This window comes from Neofelis nebulosa, chromosome 4 (genome assembly GCF_028018385.1).
Source record: "Neofelis nebulosa isolate mNeoNeb1 chromosome 4, mNeoNeb1.pri, whole genome shotgun sequence".
In the NCBI taxonomy this organism is placed as follows: Eukaryota; Metazoa; Chordata; class Mammalia; order Carnivora; family Felidae; genus Neofelis; species Neofelis nebulosa.
In genome coordinates this window covers 27,317,759-27,339,889 of record NC_080785.1, presented here as the reverse complement: position 1 = coordinate 27,339,889, position 22,131 = coordinate 27,317,759, and the positions used below count along the sequence as shown (strand labels likewise).

Below are 22,131 nucleotides of genomic sequence, written 5' to 3'. Positions count from 1 at the left end.
GCAGCCACTCTGGAAACCAGTATGGAGGTTCCTCAAAAAGTTAAAAATAGAACTACCCTATGATCCAGCAATTGCACTACTAGGTATTTACCCAAAGAATACAAAAATACTAAATCAAAAGGATATATGCACCCCAATGAAAATAGGAGCATTATCTACAAGAACCAAATTATGGAAACAGCGCTCAAGTGTCCATTGGCTAATGAATGGATAAAGAAGATGTAGTGTATTTGTATACAGTGGAATAGTAGTCATAGAAATGAATGAAACCTTGCCATTTGCAACGTGTATGGAGCTAGAGAGCCTTATGCTAAATGAAATGTCAGTCAGAGAAAGACAAATGCCATCTGATTTCACTCCTATATGGAATTTAAACAAAACAAAAGAACAAAGGGAAAAAAGAGAGAGAGAGACAAACCTAGAAACAGAGTCTTAACTTTAGAGAACAAAGTGATACTTACCAGAGGGCAAGTAGGGGAGGGGATGGGTGAAATAGGTGATGGGGATTAAAGAGTACACTTATCATGATGGGCACTGAATAATAGCACTGTTGAATCGCTATATTGTACACATGAAATTAATATAATACTGTATGTTAAGTATACTGGAATTAAAATTAAAACCTCAATAAAAACGTCTCATTAGAGATTTATAACAAACTGAAATGTCATATTGCAGTTTAGGTTAGTAACATTTAGAATAATGTTTATTGATGATTCTGAGTGTGTGTTTTCAAAATTAGCCCAGTGTCGATGTATTTTCCTTTGTTTCACTTCCACTTCTGAAATGAAAGTTTTCTGAGGTTCTAAACATATGTGTTCATTCAGGTTACTATACTGTTCTGTATTACAAGCAGGTAGTTTGCAATCCAGTAGGTCAGAAAATCCATTGCATGATTACACCACTATGGTAGGGAACTATCCTTTGGCTCACGATTCAGTAGTAATAAGCTCTCCTATATACTACCAAGTATTAATGTAGCCCTTCTTAGTTTCTAGAGCTGACCCTAGGGAAAAAGTGATGTGAGTGAAGTCTGTTTTCATTCTACATTTATTTTATTCCTTGAGTTATATTTTCTCTCTTCCCCTCCTGAAAACCTTTCTGGAGAACTACTCTGAGGAGCCTATCAACACTAATCACTTTAATTATTATTCTGCCAAAGGGAATTTACATTTAACAGAGGTTAAAGCAATAAAGCACCAGTGATAGAATTTTAGCATTTGAAAACTAGTTGGAGAAGGGTTCTTTGGAAAAAGGAGTGCAAAAAAGTGAAAGAGGATGCTTTTAGAATCCTGTCTTGAAGGAAATTCCCCCATTCTGACTAAGCCAGTTCACAATGATCCCTAAACAGGACCACTTAATTCAAATCTTAAAACAAAACAAAACAAAAACAAACAGAAAACAAAAATTGATATATGCAGAATTAAATGGAGTGCACAGATAGAAGCTATTTTCATTTATCTATACAAGGTTTTGGATCACCAAAATTAGATCATAATATCTAGGTAAGCATTTGCATCTGATACAAGGTGGTTAGCTCTCAGGGTGACTGGGAGCTGGCTGTACATTAGATTTATGAAGACCAGAATACAAAATAGAGTTCAAATCATAGTATACTGCTTTAATAGAATTCAGTTATACATCCTCTTTACCAAGGAAAGCCTAATAAATATCACTAATAATTTTATCTTAAAAAACCATTTGGAGATATCAATATTAAAGCTTTTGACATTAGAAGGCTACATGAAAAACTCGTTATTAGAAACCAGTCCTTTGTTTTATATTTACTGGACTATCAATTTGTTAAAACACGAGTTTCATAATACTAGAATTTGAGAATTTATAAATAATCTGGGATATATGTCACCCGGGGGGGGGGGGGCGGGGGAATAACTTCTCTGTGTACCAAATGTAGAAAAAAAAATTTAACTGAAAATGTATTGTTCTGATATTTCATTATTTCCCTTAAAAAATGATAATCTGGGATTCCGGGGATTTATTTCAAAACACATGTGGATGGAAATGAGTAGAACACAGGCCCCAGTTATACAGTATTTTGACAACATCCTGTTTATGATAGTCCAAATCGCAAGCAGCTTCAACACAAGTAAAATATACTGACATATATCAATGTAATTAAAATGTGTATAACAATATACATATTGTTATGTATAAAGCAGTAAACCAAAGAATAATAGTTACTGAATAAAGCATTTTTGCTGTTTTCTGTTCAGTATCCAAGATTGTCCAATATTTTGCTGATAGCAAAAAAAAAAAAATTCCATCAGGGATTTTTCAAGGTAAACTAATCTATATTAGATATGCATCATTCTTTTATTGACCTCTTTTCCCTATGAAAAGTGGTGACCTCTTATGCGTATTTATCTGTGTGAAGAGTTATTATTTATATGTGCTAAAAGCAAAAGTTAAATGGTATCATACTGAATTCTTGGTGATGAATCTTAATTAAGACAACGGTCTTTACTGATGCCCAATAAAAAAGTAAATGTATAAGGGATCAATACCACTCAGACCTAGGTTTAGCAGTTTCTGGCAGGGATTTCAGGACTGACAAAAAGTCTATGAATACTAAAGAAAATGACCCAAAGAAGAAGGGCCCTGCCAACTGTTTAAGTCCTTATGGGGCTATTGTCTACAACATTGACATTAGCCTCATGTTCAGTTTGTATATGCAGTCTTTTTGTGCCAAGATGGGGAGTGTGGCTGAGAAGATATGTACCTGTAAAATGTCCACTTAGAGATAACAATTTTACAATGACTACAAAAATGAAAAGCAATGAGTAATAGAACAACATTGACTTAGGGAGAAAAATAGGATCACCCTTGTTCCTTTCACTTAATTGGATGGCTTATCAGATTATCTTGGCAAATAAAGAATCGGAGTCAATCTGCCAGGAAAGAAGCAGCATGCTGATAGCAGAATTATTCCAACCAGGATCCAAATACACTCTAAATGGAAAGGTTTCTCAGCTCAGCTGAACCTGCATACTTACTGCCTACAGGAAGGAAACATACAGAGTAGAAACTGTCAAGTTGCCCTGACTAGTTACAATTTATATGTAGCTTGGTTATATTTAGCTAATATTATTATTCCTTGCACAAAGGATTCTTACTCATCTGAGAACAGTCTCCAAACTGGTATTTAGAAGTAACAGTTTTGAATTAATTACCTGATATTTCTTAAGCACCGTGGTGTAAAACCATCCGAAGGCTTTGACTTCAGCACTTATTCTCAGATTTACTCGGAGTCAAACTTGGAAAAGTCTCTATTTCTCAGTGACTCAGTTTCCTCAACTGTCGTATGTGAATAACTTATATTCCATTTCCTGAAGAAAAAACGTGATCATAAATTTAAAAATGCTTTTTAAACCATGGGATGATGTACAAATGTGAGGTTTTGTCATTGTTGTCATCATCATCCTGCAGGCATAAGTACTTCATTTATGCCACTCAGGGGCTGCAAAGAAGTCTCCTGTTCCCTTATATTGCTGATAAACTTTCTTGCCAGGACTGTCACCTGTCATGCATAGAGATGGGAGAAATTCCACGTGTGTGGTAGGGGAGAACCTTTGTGGTCAGAGTTAGTCAAGCACCGAATGCAGGCAGTCCTACACTTCACATCATCCTGTGGAGTGTGAGATCCGTTCTATTACTTGAGGAAACGCCCTCCCACCTGTCAGACTCCTCATATAGGGTAACTCTGAAGAAGGGATCTGCTCAGGGGGAAATAAGCAGTTTGACATAGACAGTCTCTATGAGAGGGTGCTGCTTGCTCACAGAGCGTCTGAGGAAGCCAGGCACCTTGTACCTTTGAGGGGAGGACAGCTGGGAAACAAAGTCTGTGGTTGTTACAGGGCAGGTGGAGGGAGCCACTAATTCTGTGGAAGACTAGCTTGCTTCCTCCATTAGCTGAGATAATGAGAAGTGCCCTGAGATCCGGCTAGCGCATTGTTCAAGCATTACAGAGTGAATACCCAGAGTCTTTTACAAACAGCACTGATGCTGGTATGGTACTGACTCGCTACCCCCTTCTTCTTTGAGAAAGACCATTTTATTCCTTCTTAATTCCCAAAAATTGGACTGGCAGGAAAATTTCTCTGATTTCTGCATCATGCCTAACCATTTATAAGAGGTGTTTTGGCCTGTGCAGTGAATGCATGGGATCTGGAGCCAGTCTGTCAGGCCTCAAATCCCAGTTCAGCCTAGGAGTTCTAGAATCATCAGCATGTTAGTATCTGAGCCTCAGTTTAGTCGCGTGGAAAGCACAAATAACAAAAATACCTGTCCCAGGGGCACCCGCGTGGCTCAGTCGGTTAAGCGTCTGAGTCTTGATTTTGGCTCAGGTCACGATCTCATGGTTTGTGGGTTTGAGCCCGGCATTGGGCTCTTCACTGACAGCATGGAGCCTGCTTGGGATTCTCCCTTTCTGCTGCTTCTGCCATACTCTGTCTGCCCCTGCTGTCTCAAAATAAATGAATAAACTTAAGAAAAATAGCTGTCCCATAGATTCCTATAGATAGTAAAGAACTGAGACAAGCATGTCCTAGATATAAAATACTCAATAAAAGTTGATATTTCTTGGACCTTTAAGTTTGATTGCTAAGCATTAAAGGTCTTAGAAGCAACACTTGCTGACTGAGGTAAGGAAAGGAAATTTATTGATCACATATATTGATCCCCTACACTGCTCCAGGCATTTAATCCTCAAATAATCTAAGGTTTAGAAATAGCCAAAGTAAAACCAATGAATCACTGAAATACTAATTAGTAAAAATGTATTATGGACATACAGAAAAAGGCAGTTTGCAAACTGGGGACACTCAAACCAAAACATGGAATGAGGCTCAGGGGTATATTGTTATAAAGCACCTAATATAGTGAGAAAGCATGGTTTATTCCTCACAGTGATTGGTTGTAATATTAGAATTCTCTTGAATAATAGGAAATTGGTCGGTTGTTATCTCACATGAACGTTGGGAAAGTTAAGTTTTGCTTGTGATTTTCAGAGGCATAAGCAAGAACTGACCCAGGTCAAGTTAGTCTTGCAAAATAAGCTAAATTAAGCTTTGTTTGTATGATTCAACTGGTTTTGTGTGTTCAGGGAATTTTCAAGACTAGTCTTCATTTGTTTTTTATTTTAACAAATCATAAGTTTTCTTTGTTTACAGATGAGAAAACTGAAACCCTGAGTAACTGTCTGAGGTCACGCAGCAGGTAGCCGATAGAGGAGGAGATCTCAGGACCATCTGACTCCGTGATCTTGCTGCTTTCTCTGTGTTATTCTATATCCGAATCTTTGTTCCTCCATTAGTTTTCTCTCTCACCCACTTCCCAATAAGAATGATTATAAAGCACACTTATACACGGTTCCCATGTACATGCCCAGAGGCACTCTCGGAGAGAGATAATTACCCAGAAAAAGATGTGCATATCTTCCTTCTAATCTTCCATATAGCAACAAAGGAAAAGTTCTTGAAAAACACTCTTATTTCTTCCAGTGTTTAAACTCCATAGCAGATGCTCACAAAAAGATACCAACAGGCATCTCTCTACTCATTAACATGCATATACACATAAGTATAGTAGAAATGAGGCTGTGGGCAGACTGGCATATAAAACAGAAGGTCATCGTATTATGTGCAGTAAAGTTGCAAGGAAAATTATAGAACTCAAACTACATGGACACAAAAATTAGTTTTGAATCTAAAAATTAGTTTGAATCAGTTTGCTGCTTTAATTTTGAAAGAAAAAGAAAGCCAACCAATAACCATAGGATGTAGGAATAAAAATTGGTTACGGGGAGAGACTGTGGAGTTCTATGGAAAGTCGGGTAGAATAGAAGACATTGCTTACTAGTCTAAGAAGGTGCTAGAACAACAAAACTCCAGAAAACAAAATGAAGCAAACAAATGGAAAGGCTCATGTCTATGGCAAGATAGGTCCGGAGTTGGGATCTAGGTCTAAGTAGGGTAATATTTTAAGAAGAATGGAAATGGGGGCAAGGACACAATACTTCTGTTTAAGGAATGGTGTGTGAACCATGCTAGAGGCTCCATCCCAGCAGGACTCAGGGGCGGCTAGCCACAGGCCCAGTTAAGCAAGTGCTGCTGTAGGAATTCAGCATCTACAGTGACCAAAATGGAAATTAGCTGTCTTCATAACCAGCAGCATCCTTGGATGGCTGACATGACAGTCCATTGAGTACTACCTCCCAAGTCATACAGGATCCAGAAGATGAGAGCCTGTAAGAAAATATAGGGACTTTCTCTGCCCTATATCATTAACCACTGAACCAAAGCAAAGGAGTCACTGTATAGGGCTGGCATTCCTGGGGCCCAGATATCAAATAAGGAATTAAAAAACAAAATTTTAGTGTTTATTTTTGAGAGAGAGAGAGTGGGGGAGGGGCAGAGAGAGAGAGGGAGGCAGAGAATCCAAAGCAGGCTCCCTGATGTCAGTGCAATGGGGCTCGAACTCATCAACCGTGAGATCGTGACCTGAGCCAAAGTCAGCCGCTCAACCAACTGAGCCACCCAGGCACCCCAGGAGTTTTTTTTTTTTAATTTGCTTGTCCACTGACTTTATATCCAGGCTCTTGTAGCCTGAGAGACTGATTTTTACAAGCATGTGCATGCACACAGAATTGTTATAAACACACTCTATTTTGTTTACTTTACACTGCACCCGAGCCAAGGGTCAGAGAGGTCTGGCACTAAAACCTAGAAATTGGCCCATGGAGAGCTGATAAGCCAGGCCTTCATCTGAGTTCATGGGCTATGGTTTCCTTTATAGTCCTGTGCATTTAATTTTCTTCAGCTAAAATCAGTATTCTGAGAAGGGATCAATAGGCTTCACCCAATTATCAAGGGGTAATGGCACTAAATAGGCAAATACTGCAGATGCAGTTCCAAACTTAGAACTCTAGACAGGGTAGGTAGGACAGGGTCCCTGACCACAGTGGACACATGCCATAGTAACATTACGCCTCCTTTAAAAGGCTGGTTGGTCCCACTATAAAAATATTCTCTATTCTTTTAAAAAATGTATATGCTATGTTTACTTTTATACCTTTTAAATGTCTTTTATGATATGAATATTCTATTTATTTCAAATAAAAACCTTTTAAAATTGCCACTTTTTATGCAATCCTATCCACTTATTAGATTTGCAAGAGCTCTCCAGAGATCACTGAAAGCACGCCATGATATTAATTTAAGCATCTACTCTTTTGCCACACGTGTCAAAATAAGTTATATCAGGGAAAAATAATGTACATTTCTTACCTGATTATAATTTCCAGTGTCATATATCATCTTCAGTAAATACTAATTGCTACTAACTGGCATTTGATTGAAGCAGTAAAGAGGTGGATCCATTCTGTTTCGCTAATTGATTCAAGTTGGATTTTGGCCAAGTCTTATAACCTAAATGTCCAATAATAAGGGAATGATTAATTGAATCTCAGCACATCCATATGACAGAATAATGTGAAGCCATTAAAATTGTATTTCAGAAGAATACTTAGTAAAATTGGGATATGCTTATAATAAATTTGCTATCAGTACCTTGGAGAATAAAATCTAGATTCATCATCCTGGACTCTAAGGTCCTACATAATTGGGGCCCTGCATTCACTGTCCTTCCCATCTTAAACACCTGTCTTCCTCAGTCATCACACTTCACACTGGTCTTTGTTCTATTTCTGTAACATTTCAAAGAGTTTTCCACTGTCAAGACTTTGCATTGGCAGCTTCCACTGCCTTCCATATCTTCACCTGGACAATTCCTTGTCATTGAAAAGGGCCTTTCCTGACCCTGACTCAATGTTTAGTATATCAGTTAGTACTTCTCACTAGCTGATGGCCTTACTTATTTTTAGTTTCTTTTTCTACACCTTCTTCTAGAATGCAAGCTCCTTGAAAACAGGGACTTTCTCTGTCTTTTTAATGGTTTTATTCTCAGTGCTTTGAAAAGTGCACTTAGTAAATGTCCAACATATATGTGCTGAATGAATAAGCCAATAATCTTTTATTTCAAAAGTAAAAATACTTATGTTAGGAATCTTTAAATAATGTAAAAAAAGAAAAAAGAGAATATAAATGACCAGTAACGACTTCCTCCATATACAATTATCATATACATGCTGGCATATATTAAGGCACAGCTACATAACTACATGACAGTTGAGGTCATTGAATTTTATTCCTCTTTCGTTCTCCTCTTTTCCTTATTATGTACATTTTCCTCTCTTCTCCTTCTGTGAAACGAATTTCCCTGATAGACTTCCATATAACAAGTTAGTGATGATTTTAATTTCCTAGGAATCACTCTACAGAGCTAATCAGTGTATCTGTTTGCCCCCAAATAATGCTCTTCCAAAGAAGAATTTTTGCACTCCTATTTTTCTGCACTTCTAAACTATGGAATAGGGCACAATGATGGGACAGTGAGGAGAGCTGCGGGACATACAGGAGACACAACCACTTTCTCCTTTGTGGTGGGTTGGGGAAGACCTCAGGAGGAAGTGACTTCTCAGCTGAGACTTGAAACATGTCCAAATCAGCCACACTAAATTTGAGGCAGGAGACCTAGGAAATGGGAGAGGCATGGACTGCCAAACAGAACTACTATATGCACAAAGGCCCTCAGGTCAGAAAACATTGAACTTTAGGAGGAAAAATGTTTCTCCATGTTACTAGGGCATAATGTGTTAGGGGGCTTTTGGTGTTGGGGAAGTAGGCAGAATCCAGATGAGGAGGGCTCCTTCTTAAGCAGTTTATCTTGAGGGCAATAAGAAGCCTTTAAGTGCTTTCAGCACAGACATACTATCATACGTTTTATACTTTACAAAAGTCATCCACACTGCTCATGGAGAAATATGGAAAGAGAAAAAAATATTACAACCTGTGTGCCTGTACAAACATATAATGAATACTTTGTCATACCTAGAGAGAGAAGACAAGAATGCCTATGCGTGTTGTAGACTTACTTCAACCATCCAGGCAACAAGCAACAGAAAAAGGAAATAAGGGTAAGGTGTCCTTAGTGGCTGCTCCAAGGGTCCTTGGAGACCCTTATCATGTTCAAAGTTATCTTTACTTGTTATTATACCATCACTAAACAAGGGTCACCATGATTTAGCTGGCATAGTTATCATAAGGGGGCCATAAATCTGGTCTTTCCTCTGGTATAACAGGACCATCTGTCGATTCCTTTTCTAGATGGTCATTGCATAGTCAGGAAGCATCAGCAGGATCTCTATCTGCAACCCTACCCTACTTTGATCCAGAAATACAAGAACTAGTGATTTCTCCTGGTGACTATTCCACACGCTGACCAGAGATAGTCTTCCTGCACATAAGACCAGTTGCAGATTGGCTGGCCTTCCCTTCCATCCGCTATTCTCCCCACCGTAAGTTTCAGAATTTACTTGGTATCTCTGGCATGTGGATGGTGCCCTTCTCTCGTTTGTGTTACTTATTTGCCTCTCTCTCTACCCCATTTTCCCAAATATTCCTTTAATCTTTTTGAAGATCGTGTTGGTAGAAGCAAGGTTTTAAAGGGATAGGTGAATAAATTAATGTGAATATAGAAGTCCATGTCATGTCTTAGAAGATTACATAGCTTTTCACAGTATGGAGAGAGATGGCCTATTATTTGGGGAACATTTTTAAGCCTTTGTAATCTACCAAATATTAAATATTTTTGGGCTCCTATTATGTGTGTATATATATATATATATATATATATATATATATACATTTATAATTAATGAGGGATATATATATATATATATTCATAATTGATGGGACTAAAGATAAGAAAAGCCATTCCTCAAAGAAACAAAGACATAAAAAAGCCAATCCCCTTGGTGTGGTGCCCATTCCCTCACAGATACTCAAAGACTTCACTCTTGTCACCATTCTTACTTGTATTACTTTCTTATTGCTGCTATAGCAAATTACTAAGAAATGCATGACTTCAAACAACACAAATTTTTTATTTTACAGTTCTAGAGGTCAGATATGTCAAAGACATCTAAGGACTAGAATCAAGGTGTCTTTAGCTGAGCTGCATTCCTTCTAGAGACTTCAGGGGAGAATCCATGCGTTGCCCTTTCTAGCTTCCAGGGATGGCCCATATTTCTTGGCTTGTGGTCACGTTGCTCTAGCTTCTGCTTCAATAATCACATCTCCGTCTGTGACTCTAACTCTCCTGTCTCTCTCTTATAAGGACTCTTATGACTACACTGAGCTCATCTGGAAACTCCAGGATAATCTCCTCATCTCGAGACACTTAATCACATGTCCAAGTCCCTTTTAACATGAAAGATGACATATATACAGGTTCTGGGGAGTGAGGCATAGTCATCTTTGGGAAGGAGCATTATTCTGCCTACCACACTCCTGCTTATTCAGTTCACAACGAGTCTACTTGGTCTTTGATTTTTCTCATTTACCTTTATGCTTTTGTATTCTCACTTGAAAAAGTAATAAAAGTTGTACATACTATCTAGGGCTGCCATGAAGAATAAATACTTAGAGAGTCTGGCATATATCACACATTTAAGAAGCTACTCTTGGGCTGCCTGGGTGGCTCAGTTGGTTGGGAGACCAACTTTGGCTCAGGTCATGATCTCGCAGTTTGTGAGTTCGAGCCCCACGTCGGGCTCTGTGCTGACAGCTCAGAGCCCAGAGCCTGCTTCAGATTCTGTGTCTCCCCGTCTCTCTGCCTCTCCCCTGCTCACACTCTGTGTCTGTCTCTCAATAATAAATAAATGTTTAAAAAATTTAAAAAAAAGAAACTACTCTTACTACGGGGAATAATTGAATTTTACAACCACTTTCATGAGGTTAACAATTCTACCATCCACATGTACTTATGGTAAGTAGTAGGACTTATGAGGCCATATATGAGAATTTAATAAGATATAATACTTTAGTAATTGATCCTTGGAATGTATACACTCACTTTATGAACAGTATCATCTTTGAATTACCCTTGAAGAATCATTAATATTTTAGGAACTATAGCAGAAAATTATGAACAGATTATTTGCCATGTTGGCTTCCTTTCCCATCTGTGACAAGGGAAAAACACGTACATTTGAGTATTTTGAGTCTTCTTCCTTCCTGTATGTGCAGGAAGATTGCATGTTTTTTGTTTTTTTGTTTGTTCACTTTTTCCCATTGAGCTTCTCCATCTCCACCCATATCTAGTGAATATCGCCTTTGCATAGGTATTTCTTTAGGCTTTTGTGATTCAGTTTTAAGGTAACAAATAGAGGTGCACCAAAACAGAGCGCCATGAATTTAGGACAAGAGGAGAGACTGATCAACACATTGAGTATCATAAGAAAGGGCGTTGTGTACTCAAAAGAAATCAGGAGCAGCTTCAATAAAAAGAAGTGTGGGTTCAGAGTTATCATGGGGGAGGGAGATTTTGAAACAATCAGTCATAATTCTAGGGAAGGATACTGATAATGACAGAAATAGAAAACATTTTAAAGATTTGCAGAACAATGAGAATATTTTTTACCCTTTGACATTATTTGAGAGATGCCAGGAAATAGTGGTTTCTTTTCATTACTTTCAGCCACGAGGTTCTGGGTTTTTTTCAATCCAACTCCAGGCTTTGAATGGTCATGCGAGCCTTAGTTTTTGCTTGAATTCTATCTCACCCACTGGATATGTTACCTTCCCTTCAAGTTGCTTAAACACACTTCCGTGTCAATCATACTTACTCAACGATTTACAGTTCATCTGTCTTCTGCCCCCAACAATCTTTGTCACTTCCAGTTCCTCTTCTAAGAAGGAACTGTCCCTTCTTCAGTTCAAGTTCACCTTTTCCACCCGCTCTAACACTATCATTCTTATCTTCAATTTATAAATATGTCCTCAAAATATAGTCACACATACGTTATCAATGCTACATTCCTTATGAGCAAGTGCTCTCATTTTCTCCCTTTTACAAAAACTTTTTTAGAGAGGCTACAAAAACTACTAGTTTTTTTTCCTATTTTGCTATTAAACTCACTTTGATCTGATTTTTAATTTTAATAAGAGAGAAAAGGCACTTGCAATAAATCCAGTGACTGCTTTCTATTTAACTTCACTACTCCATAGCTTAATAATATTGATCATGTTTTTCTCTCTGTACTATAATACCTTATTCCATTTTCCCTCTTCAGCTCATTGTAATTATTCTCCTCTGGATTTTCTCCTGCTCTATCCCTAACTGTGGGTAAATCCCATGGTTCTATCTTTGACCCTTAACCCACTAGACAGGCTTTTGTGTTTGATACTATCCACTTCTACAGATTTTATTAATACCAGTGGACATTCCCAACTAAGCAAAACTTAAAAGGCCATGTAAAATTCGTCTATAAAGCCTCTCATGTTCCCTGTGTCTTTCAATGAAAGCAGTGGCATTATTATTAATGGAAGTGTCTAAAGTTGAAAACTCACACATTCTTGCTATGCTTTACTGCAACCCCACATCATCTGGCTACAAAGCGCTCACTGAATATGCCTGTGTTAATTATGAAATTCCTCCCCTTCCTCCATTGCTCTATCAGTTCAGATTTCCTTTCCAAATTCTCTCAATTATTTTAAGTCACTGAACTGAGCCTTCTTGCAATAATTCTTACTCTCTGGTTTATCCTTTTCACAGACCTGTGCATGGCACTCCCTATATGAACACTTGTTTTAAATCTTGGCCAGAAAAGGATGATATATAAGTCCTTTACAATATGACCACAAACTCCTCTCATTCACTCACCAAGCCACATCTCATCTTTAACTCTGTGAACTAACTTTTAAAATGGTACACAGAGGGGCACCTGGATAGCTCATTCAGTTCAGCATTTGACTTCGGCTCAGGGCATGATCTCACAGTTCACGAGTTCGAGCCCTGCATCCGGCTGTGTATTGACAGCTCAGAGCCTGGTGTCCGCTTTGGATTCTGTGTCTCCCTCTCTCTCAGCCCCTTCCCTCCTCACACTCTGTCTCTCTCTCAAAAATAAATAAACATTCAAAAAAATTTAAATGGTATGCAGAGCTGAGGAGCACCACTGTCAGAACATCAGGAAGAAACTCTCTAAAGGCACACAACAACACAGTTTCAGGCAGTGTTCCATAGCTATAAATGCTGGAAAGAAGCTCTAATGGACAAAGCTCTTGAGCACAGACAGAGTAAGAGGCTAGTTGAATCTGTGGCACTCCAGAGGCAGGGTCATAAACATTTGACAAGCACTAAAAATGGCTCAAAAAGGGCTAACCACTGGCAACACTACAGAAAAAAAAAAGTTATCTGGCATCTTTATAGCTTCCATTTCCATTTCTGAAAACTTCTTCTCTATCACTTCCCTCTTCTCTTCTCTCTCCCCCAACAGATATGCATAATGTCTTTCAACCCAGGGGCTTATGACCTGCTCAGAGACCCTTTTTATGAATGGCGTACCTACCAAGATATTTTCTGATCCTGAATTTTTTCCCCAAACTCATCTACCCTACTTTTCATTCACACAGAACAAGAGAACAATTTCTATGGCAAATTACCCAACAGGGAGCTCTTTTTTTATTTTGTCTGTGGCAGATGGTATTTTCCAAAGATGGCTACATAGCATTTCTCATCTCATATGTTTTCTAGAACCTTGCCACTTTCCTATCAAGAGGTGGAGGTTAATTCTCCTCCCTTAATTCTGAGCAGTCTTGTGACTCATGCGTTTCCAGGAGAGTGTGGCAGAAATTACGCTCTATTAATTTAAAGTCTGGCCTTAAAAGGGTGCGGCATCCATCTTGTTGGCTGAAATCCTCATCTTTGGGGCCATAGGCTTCAATGTGAATAGTCTAGTTGTCTAGAAGAAGCCCAAAGTAGCCATACAGAGAAACTACAGGGTAGCACCCTGAAGTTACATGAAGAGAGAGAGACAAATACTTCCAGTGAATTTGTTCATTTGATGTTCCAGTTCCAACCTTTGTCTTGACTATAATCACATGATATTTTCTGAGCCAAAAGTGTCCAACTGACCCAGAATTCCTGAGCCACAACACAGGTAAGAAGTCAAAAAAATTGCTTTAAACAACAGATTTTGTCCATTTCTCCAACTGTCTACTCCATATTCAGAGTAAATTCTTTTTCTGTCCAATTTAATTGAAGTTTTTTCCATTCTCTGACTTGGTTTAAGAACAAGCACTGTTGAGACATGACTTAATTATGCCCATACAATATGGGGCAGTATTTTCTGGGAAGTTCTGGAAAAGGAATTAAACGTGTACTAAAAAATTCATTTTCTTCCACTAGATATCTTCTTCAGAAATGGTGCTAATCTGTAAAAAGCACATTGGGAGTGACAGAATAAAAAGAAAGAACCTGAGTCTTTCACATTGTTGATCGAATGAATTAGTCAAACCTGGAAATGCTTTGATATCTCTTGTATATAAGGGAATATATTCTGATTTAGTTAAGAAATTTGACTTTTCTGTTATTTGCTGCTTAAATCATCATAACTTTTTAAATACCTCAATATAAATGCATGTGGTAGTCAAGGATTATTACTATATCCCTTGCATTATGATTTAGGAATAAGAATGCTCAGAATAAGCCAGGAAAGAAAAACATTAAGAAGTTGGCAAAATAATCCAAAGCCAAAGCAGAGAATTGGTTATAAAAATTTACCAGGCTGCACACTGACTGCACATATAATAAGCTAGTATCAGGATATCTGAAGGAAGGCAGTGTCTTTTCATTAAGAAAACTACCAGGAATCATCCAAGTGACATGGCTTTTCTGAGGGTCTGGGGTACTAGGGAGACTATTAGGATAAATTATAAAGCACACACAAAGGTAACATTCTCATCTTATGGAGCAACCTAAAACAGGGCCAAAGTGACAGATTTATGGTGAGTGAACTGAAGAAAACTAACTTGACACTTACCGCATGATGGGACTGTGTTCAGGCCATAAAAAGTGTATTATGCTAAGTGAAATCAGTCAGAGATAGACAAATACGATTTCATTGCTGTGTGGAATTTAAGAAACAAGACAGATGAAGACAGGAAAAGGGAAGAAAACATAAGATAAAAACAGAGAGGCAAACCATGAGAGACTCTTAAATACAGAGAAAAAACTGAGGGCTACTGGAGGGGTGTTGAGTGGAGGGATGGGCTAAATGGCTGATGGGCATTAAAGAGAGCACTTGTTGGGATGAGCACTGGGTGTCATATGTAAGTGATGAATCACGAATTCTACTCCTGAAACCAGTACTACACTATATGTTAACTAACTTGAATCTAAATAAAAATAAATTAATTAATGAAATGAAAGAGCAATAAAGTAGCTTACTAGTACTGACCACATGAGTAGGCAATAATAACTAAGATATTGCTTATTTTGTATTAGGCATTACTGTAAGGACTTTACATTTACCAACTCCTTCAATTCCAGGAAAAGCCTTTGAAGCGTGTATATTAGTTCCTCCCTCACTTTCAGATAAGGAACAGGCCTAGAGAGGTTGAACAGCTTGCTCATGGTCATACAGTCAGTACAAATCTGAGATTTGAATCCCATGCACCCCGGCCCCAGAGCTTCTGTTCTTACCTCTGTGCTGTATTTTGAGGATGATTTACATGGTGAAGTTTGCAATAATTCATACTGCTTCCTTTAGGTTGGCTCAGGAGCTGGGATGAAATTAACCCTTCAGGCGGTAAATATCACTGATCAAGCTATGAGATAAAAACTCCCCTGCAGTGGAAATGAAGACATGATGATATCCCAGGGGATTTTTCTCGCTTTACACAAATCCATTTTAAATATAAAATGCCTCATAAAAAGCGAATGACCGGGGCTCCTGGGTGGCGCAGTCGGTTAAGCGTCCGACTTCAGCCAGGTCACGATCTCGCGGTCTGTGAGTACGATCCCCGCGTCAGGCTCTGGGCTGATGGCTCAGAGCCTGGAGCCTGTTTCCGGTTCTGTGTCTCCCTCTCTCTCTGCCCCTCCCCGGTTCATGCTCTGTCTCTCTCTGTCCCAAAAATAAATAAAAAACGTTGAAAAAAAAAATTTAAAAAAAAAGCGAATGACCATGTTGTAACAAGAATTTAGACACTGACATGTCTGAAGTATGATAATCTATGGCAGAAATATATTTATGTAAGAAATATTTGGGGGCAAAGTGTCATTTCTTTAGCTCCTGGAAACCTCACAGTGATAGCTTGCTCTGACTAAAGCTAGCTCTGGCTAGCCTCTACCAAGGTACTTTCACTTAGGGTAGAATTTTAAGCTACTTTCAGACAGATAGATAAATTGCCTACATCAGCATCTTTTTTTTTTTTTTTTAAACCACTGGAGACTTTTTTTTTAATGTTTATTTATTTTTGAGAGAGACAGAGAGTGAGCAGGAGAGGGGCAGAGAGAGAGGTGGACAGAGGATCCGAAGAGGGCTCTGCACTGACAGCAGACAGCCAGAGGCGGGGCTCAGACCCAGGAACCACATCATGACCTGAGCCGAAGTCAGATGCTCAACCTACTAACCCACCCAGGAGCTCCTACAGCAGCATCTTCAAATACCTCCATGTGTGTAGGAGGGATTAAAAATGATGATGACTCATGTAAATAAATTGCTTGTCTTAGAAACTGATCCTGGAAAGACTCCTAACCAGGTACAACTACTCAAAGAACAGAAAATGAGCACTGACAGAAAAGAGATATACATGGGTGGAAAGTATGAGAAGCCATAAAGATACTTGTGAAAAAGGGAATCAAGTAGCAGCAAAAGCCAAGAAAAAATAACCTTGGCAACAGAAGGTTTAAACATTTAGAGCTAGGAAAAAAAAGGAGAAAATTCATACTAGCTGAAAACAACAGATGCCTTAGAGGATAGTATTTTTCACTCATGCACTCACAAACATGCTCAGAATAGGATATCTATCCAATAATTTCAACAAAAGACAACAGAATCTTATGTTAAGGCTGAAGGATAAAATGCAAAAGTTCACTCTGAGTCACCAATTTTGGAAAAATTGTTATGAAATCAAATTTCTACCTTTTCTTTTCATTCTTTTAAAAAGAGAACTCTAGAGCTAGAACTTGACCTTCAGCTGCATTGTGTCACTTTACATTCAAAATTACATAATTACAGTAACCTTACTAAATTTTATGGACCACCAATTACATTATAAGAAATTTGCTCTTGGAGTGCCTTGGTGGCTCAGTCAGTTAAGTGTCTGACTTTGGCTCAGGTGATGATCTCCTGGTTTGTGAGTTCGAGTCCTGCATCAGGCTCTGTGCTGACAGCTCAGAGCCTGGAGTCTGCTTTGGATTCTGTGTCTCCCTCTCTCTCTGCCCCTACCCTGCTTGAGCTCTCTTTCTCTCTCTCTCAAAAATAAATAAAAAACTCAAAAAAATTTTTAAAAATTGCTCTTAAATGACCCCTGGCCTTGGCTTAGGCCAGGATCCTCCTTGCTTTGGACACCACAACACCCCACTGGGTATTTCTCTGGAATCTGATTGTCATTGCAAGGAAATATTCTCATTTTTATGGCCAGAGAGAATCAGAGGGAAATTCCAGCCAGAAAAATGTATTGCAGCAACCCAATACAAGAGGTAAAGGGGGAGAGGGAGGAATACTTTTATTCTGACATTGTCTCTGGTGAAAAAACTTCATGCATTTGTAGTATATGTTTGGGTGTTCAGAATCATCTAGAAAAGGCCAGGAAAGCCTGAAATGATGGTAGAAGTAGGCCGGCTGGTCTATTTCTGTGCCTGCTAGAAGAGAAGTGCACGTTCTTAGCCCTTGAAAAATATATATCTAGAGATTATAAATCATTTGCTTACCATAGCAGAAATTTGTTAAATAATATATCAGGAGATTAAAAAAAAGAAAAAAAAATCACTTGCAGAAAATTAGAATATTCCCCAAGATGCTAGCCAGCTGAGTGAAGCTTCCACTTGACATCGAACTCAGAGCTGTAAAAAGCAACACTTGAATTAAACGTTCTCTCTAGCTCAGAGGCATGAATCACCAGGGATGTACCCCGTTACTAATTACTGTGACCTCTGAATTCTGTTTAAGATTACAAGACCAAGCCTTGCCACTTGGCCACCACACCTGACTCTGTTTAAGATTAAAGGGAAGGAATGCGGAGGAGGCTTCATCACTACAACCAGGAGTGAAAGGACATGTGCATAAAACCAAGCTGTGGACAACTAGTTCGCCATCTCGTCACAATACCAATGCGCCAACTTTTATATTCGATGCAGAAATACTGTCTTATTTATCTGATGTTTTACAGACACAGAGTTTCCACGTAGACAGTTGTCCAGGGCCCTGAATCACTTACTTTAATTATGCTAACACCAGTGAATGCAGTCAAGAAATTCCAAGTACCTGATCTAATAACACGATCCAAGTCTTTGCCATTTCATGGCCAATCTTAAGAGTTTCACTTTGAGCAGTTACTCTAAAAGTTTTCTCTTTTTTTTCTGTCATGTAGCAGAAGTGTGCTATTGGATACATCACTGATTTTAATTTTTTTCTTTAGGAAAAGCCAAAATAATACTTCATCCTGTCTTTACATATTAGTGATGTGTAGCAAATGAGACAAAATTTATAAACTAAAAATGCCACACAAATGGTAGTTACGCTTTTTGTTCTGTTTGACTCTGTTGTCAGGAAAACCAGATATATGTGTTGTGAATACATTTTTTGATTAAAAAAAAAAACAACCAAGGTCCTTGTTGAGTAAGGTACAAGTTTATATTACAAGGGTGAGTCAAATGATCCCTCATAGGCATGTGGCAATTAAGCTGATTTTTTTTTGTTATATCCCTCTCGCTGAATTAGCCCTTTTATATAATGTCATGTATCCATCATTACAATATCATACAGAAAAATTTCACTGCCCGAAACATTCTTTGTGCCGCATCTATTCATCCCTCCCTCCCTACTAACCCCTGGAAACCACTAATCTTTTTACTATCTTCATAGTTTTGCCATTCCCAGAATGTCATATAGTTGGAATCATACAGTATGTACCCTTTTCAAATTTGCTTCTTTCACTTAGTAATACTCATTGAAAGTTGCTTTGCGCACGTGCGTGTGTGTGTGTGTGTGTGTGTGTGTTGACCTGATCGTTCATTTCTTTTTATCACTGAGTAATATTCCACTGTGTGGCTGTACCAATCTGTTTATACAATCACCTATTAAAAAATATCTTAGTTGCTTTCCATTTTTGGCAATGGTGATTAAAACTGCTGCAAACACTTATGTGTAGGTTATTGCATATAGGTAAGTTTTCAGCTTACTTGAGTAAATGTTTCGGAGATGCTAGATCATATGGTAAGATTATGGCTAGCTTAATAGGAAACTACCAAACTGTCTGGCAAAGCAGCTGTACCATTATGGACTCACACCATCAGTGAGGAAGAGTTCTTGTTACTCCACATCCTCACTAACATCTGGTGGTGTAAGTGTTTTGGATTTTAGCTCTCTTAATAGGTATGTAGTTATATGTGTTCTCATTTACAATTTCTTAATGATGTATAATGTTGAGCATCTTTTAATATGTTTGTTTGTCATCTTTAGATCTTTGTTGAGGTGTCTGACAGATCTTTTGTCCATTTTTAATTGGGGTATGTTTTCTTAATGTTGAATATTAGAAGTTCTTTATATATTTTGGATACAAGTTCTTTATCAGATGAATGTTTTACAAATACTTTCTACTAGTCTGTGGCTTATTTTTTCATTATTTTCATAGCATCATTTGCAAAGCATTAGTTTTGAATTTTAACACATTCAATTTATCAATTCTTTTTCTTTCATAGATATTTATTTTGGTGCTACTTAGTCTTTTGTTAATAATGCAAAATACCATTAATAATAATTAAATGATTGATTTCCTACTATAAACCAGGCATTTATGTAGTCAGACCTTTCCAGTCATCAATCTCCCTTATCTACACAGATATATGTCAACAAAGGAAGGGTTTGGACATTATGAATAAATATTGTGAATGGAGCTTGGAATAAATGAATAGTACCATTTTAGAAATAATCTAAGATATTATAGAACAAACTTTCTGAGAGTTTTTACCTTCCATTTAAAAATATGCCATTTCCTGTTTCAGCTTCAACATGACAAAAGCTTGGATGTCATCATTCCTGTCCTTAAACAAGAAAAAGCTTCATGAACTGAAGAACAATAACTTTTCTGGGACCAATCAGAAAACTGAGGTTGTAGGGCAAACTAACATCCCCAAATCTATAGAGACATAGCTATATAGAGAGTCGCAGTTGAAATCTGCTTATCTGGAGCAGGAGCTGCTGAAGCCATAAAATGTTCCTAGTGCCTTCTACAACACATCTGGCTTTCAATAAAATGTTTCAAGGCATTCCACAAAAATAGGGAAAATCAACAAAAGCAAAAGCTGGTTCTCTGAGTTGATAAATACAATTAATGAACCTGTAGCCAGACTAACCAAGAAAAAAATAGAGAAGATGCAAACTTCCAGTATCAGAAACAAAAGAGGATCCATCACTATAGATCTAGACATTAAAAGGACAATGAAGGAATACTGCCAACAATCCTATGCCTACAAATCTGCTAGTTTAGTGAAAGGGACTAACTCCTTGAAAGATACAATCTACCAAAGCGGACACAGGGAGAAGCAGATAACCTAAATAGTTCTATTAGTATTAAAGATATTGGATCAATAATAAATACCCTTCCCAAAAGGAGAACACCGGGCCCAGATAGTTTCACTGTTGAAGTCTATCAGTACTTAAGAGATAATACCACATTTCATAATCTCTTCCAGAAAATTATATCAGAGGAAGCACTTCCTAACATTCAGTAGGCGATTATTACAATAACACCCAACCAGATAAAGACAAAAGACATTATAAGAAACAAAAATTACTGAGCAATGTCTGTCATGAATGTAGATGCAAAAATCCCTAACAAAATATGGACAGATCAATTCTCTTTATTAATGGAATTATACCAGATATGCAAGGCTGGTTCATCATTCAAAGATGTAACCCATCACATTAATAGGCTAAAGAAGAAAAATCATATGATCACATCAATTGATACAGAAAAAGCATTTAATATTCAACACCTATTCATGTTAAAATGTCAACAAACTAGGAAAAGAGGGAAAACTCCTTAACGTAATAATGAATATACACAAAAGCCCTACCTACAGGTGAGAGCAAACTTCATGGTGAAAGAGTAAGCAAAACTTTTCCCCTAAGACTCAGAAATAGGCAAGGATGTCCTCTCTCACCACTTCCATCCTACATCAGCCTGAATGTTCTAGTTAGTGCAATAAGAAAAGCTATGAAAGGCATAGAGATTGGAAAAGGAGAAATAAAACCATCTTTATTTATGAATGACATGATTAGGTATCTATATAATTCCAAAGAAAAGACCAAAAAATCTCTGAAGTAATAAGTCAGCACATCAAGATCACAAGACACAAGGTTAACATTCAAAATTTAAGTACTTTTCTATCTACCAGCACTGAGATTTTGAAGGTAAAAAAAATACCATTTAAAATGGCAAAAAAATGAAATAAAGATGTAAATCTAAAAATATGTGGATAAGATCTATATAGCAAAAACTAGGAAGAAACTGGTGAAAGAAATCATGGAATATCTAAATAAGTGGAGACATCGTCTGTAATTAAGGATTGGAATATTCAATATTGTTATCAGTTCTTCCCAACTTGCTGTATAGATTCAATCTCAACCAAATCTCAATCAAAATATCAGCAAGGTATTTTTAAGATGTCAACAAACTGATTCTAAAGTTTATATGGATAGGCAGTTGAATTAGCATAGGAAAATACCAAAGAAGAAAATTAGAGTATTCATACTACCTAATTTCAAGATTGTATAAAGCTATCACAATTATACAGCATAGTTTTGTTAAAAGATTAAACACATAAATCAATGGAACAGGATTGAGGCCAAAAATACACATGTAGTCAGCTGATCTTTGACAAAAAAGCAAAAGCAATTCAATGGGAAAAATCTGTACCTTCAACAAATCGAACATATCTATGCAAAAACTGAACCTAGACAGAGAACTAATATTTTACAAAAATTAG

At 37.6% G+C, this 22,131-nt stretch overlaps 1 long non-coding RNA gene across 2 annotated transcripts in view; it reads left to right on the top strand.

Moving 5' to 3' along the window:
- LOC131509043 (uncharacterized) overlaps positions 1-18,274 on the top strand; it is a 125,537-nt gene extending 107,263 nt beyond the window's left edge. The window contains exons 1-3 of one of the 2 annotated variants that reach the window (XR_009260274.1): positions 9,246-9,433; positions 13,991-14,077; positions 18,092-18,274. This is a non-coding gene — a long non-coding RNA (uncharacterized LOC131509043). Of the gene's footprint in view, positions 1-9,245; positions 9,434-13,990; positions 14,078-18,091 lie in introns of those variants that run through there. The other variant, XR_009260273.1, reaches the window with a different exon arrangement.
- The last annotated feature ends 3,857 nt before the right edge of the window (positions 18,275-22,131 follow it).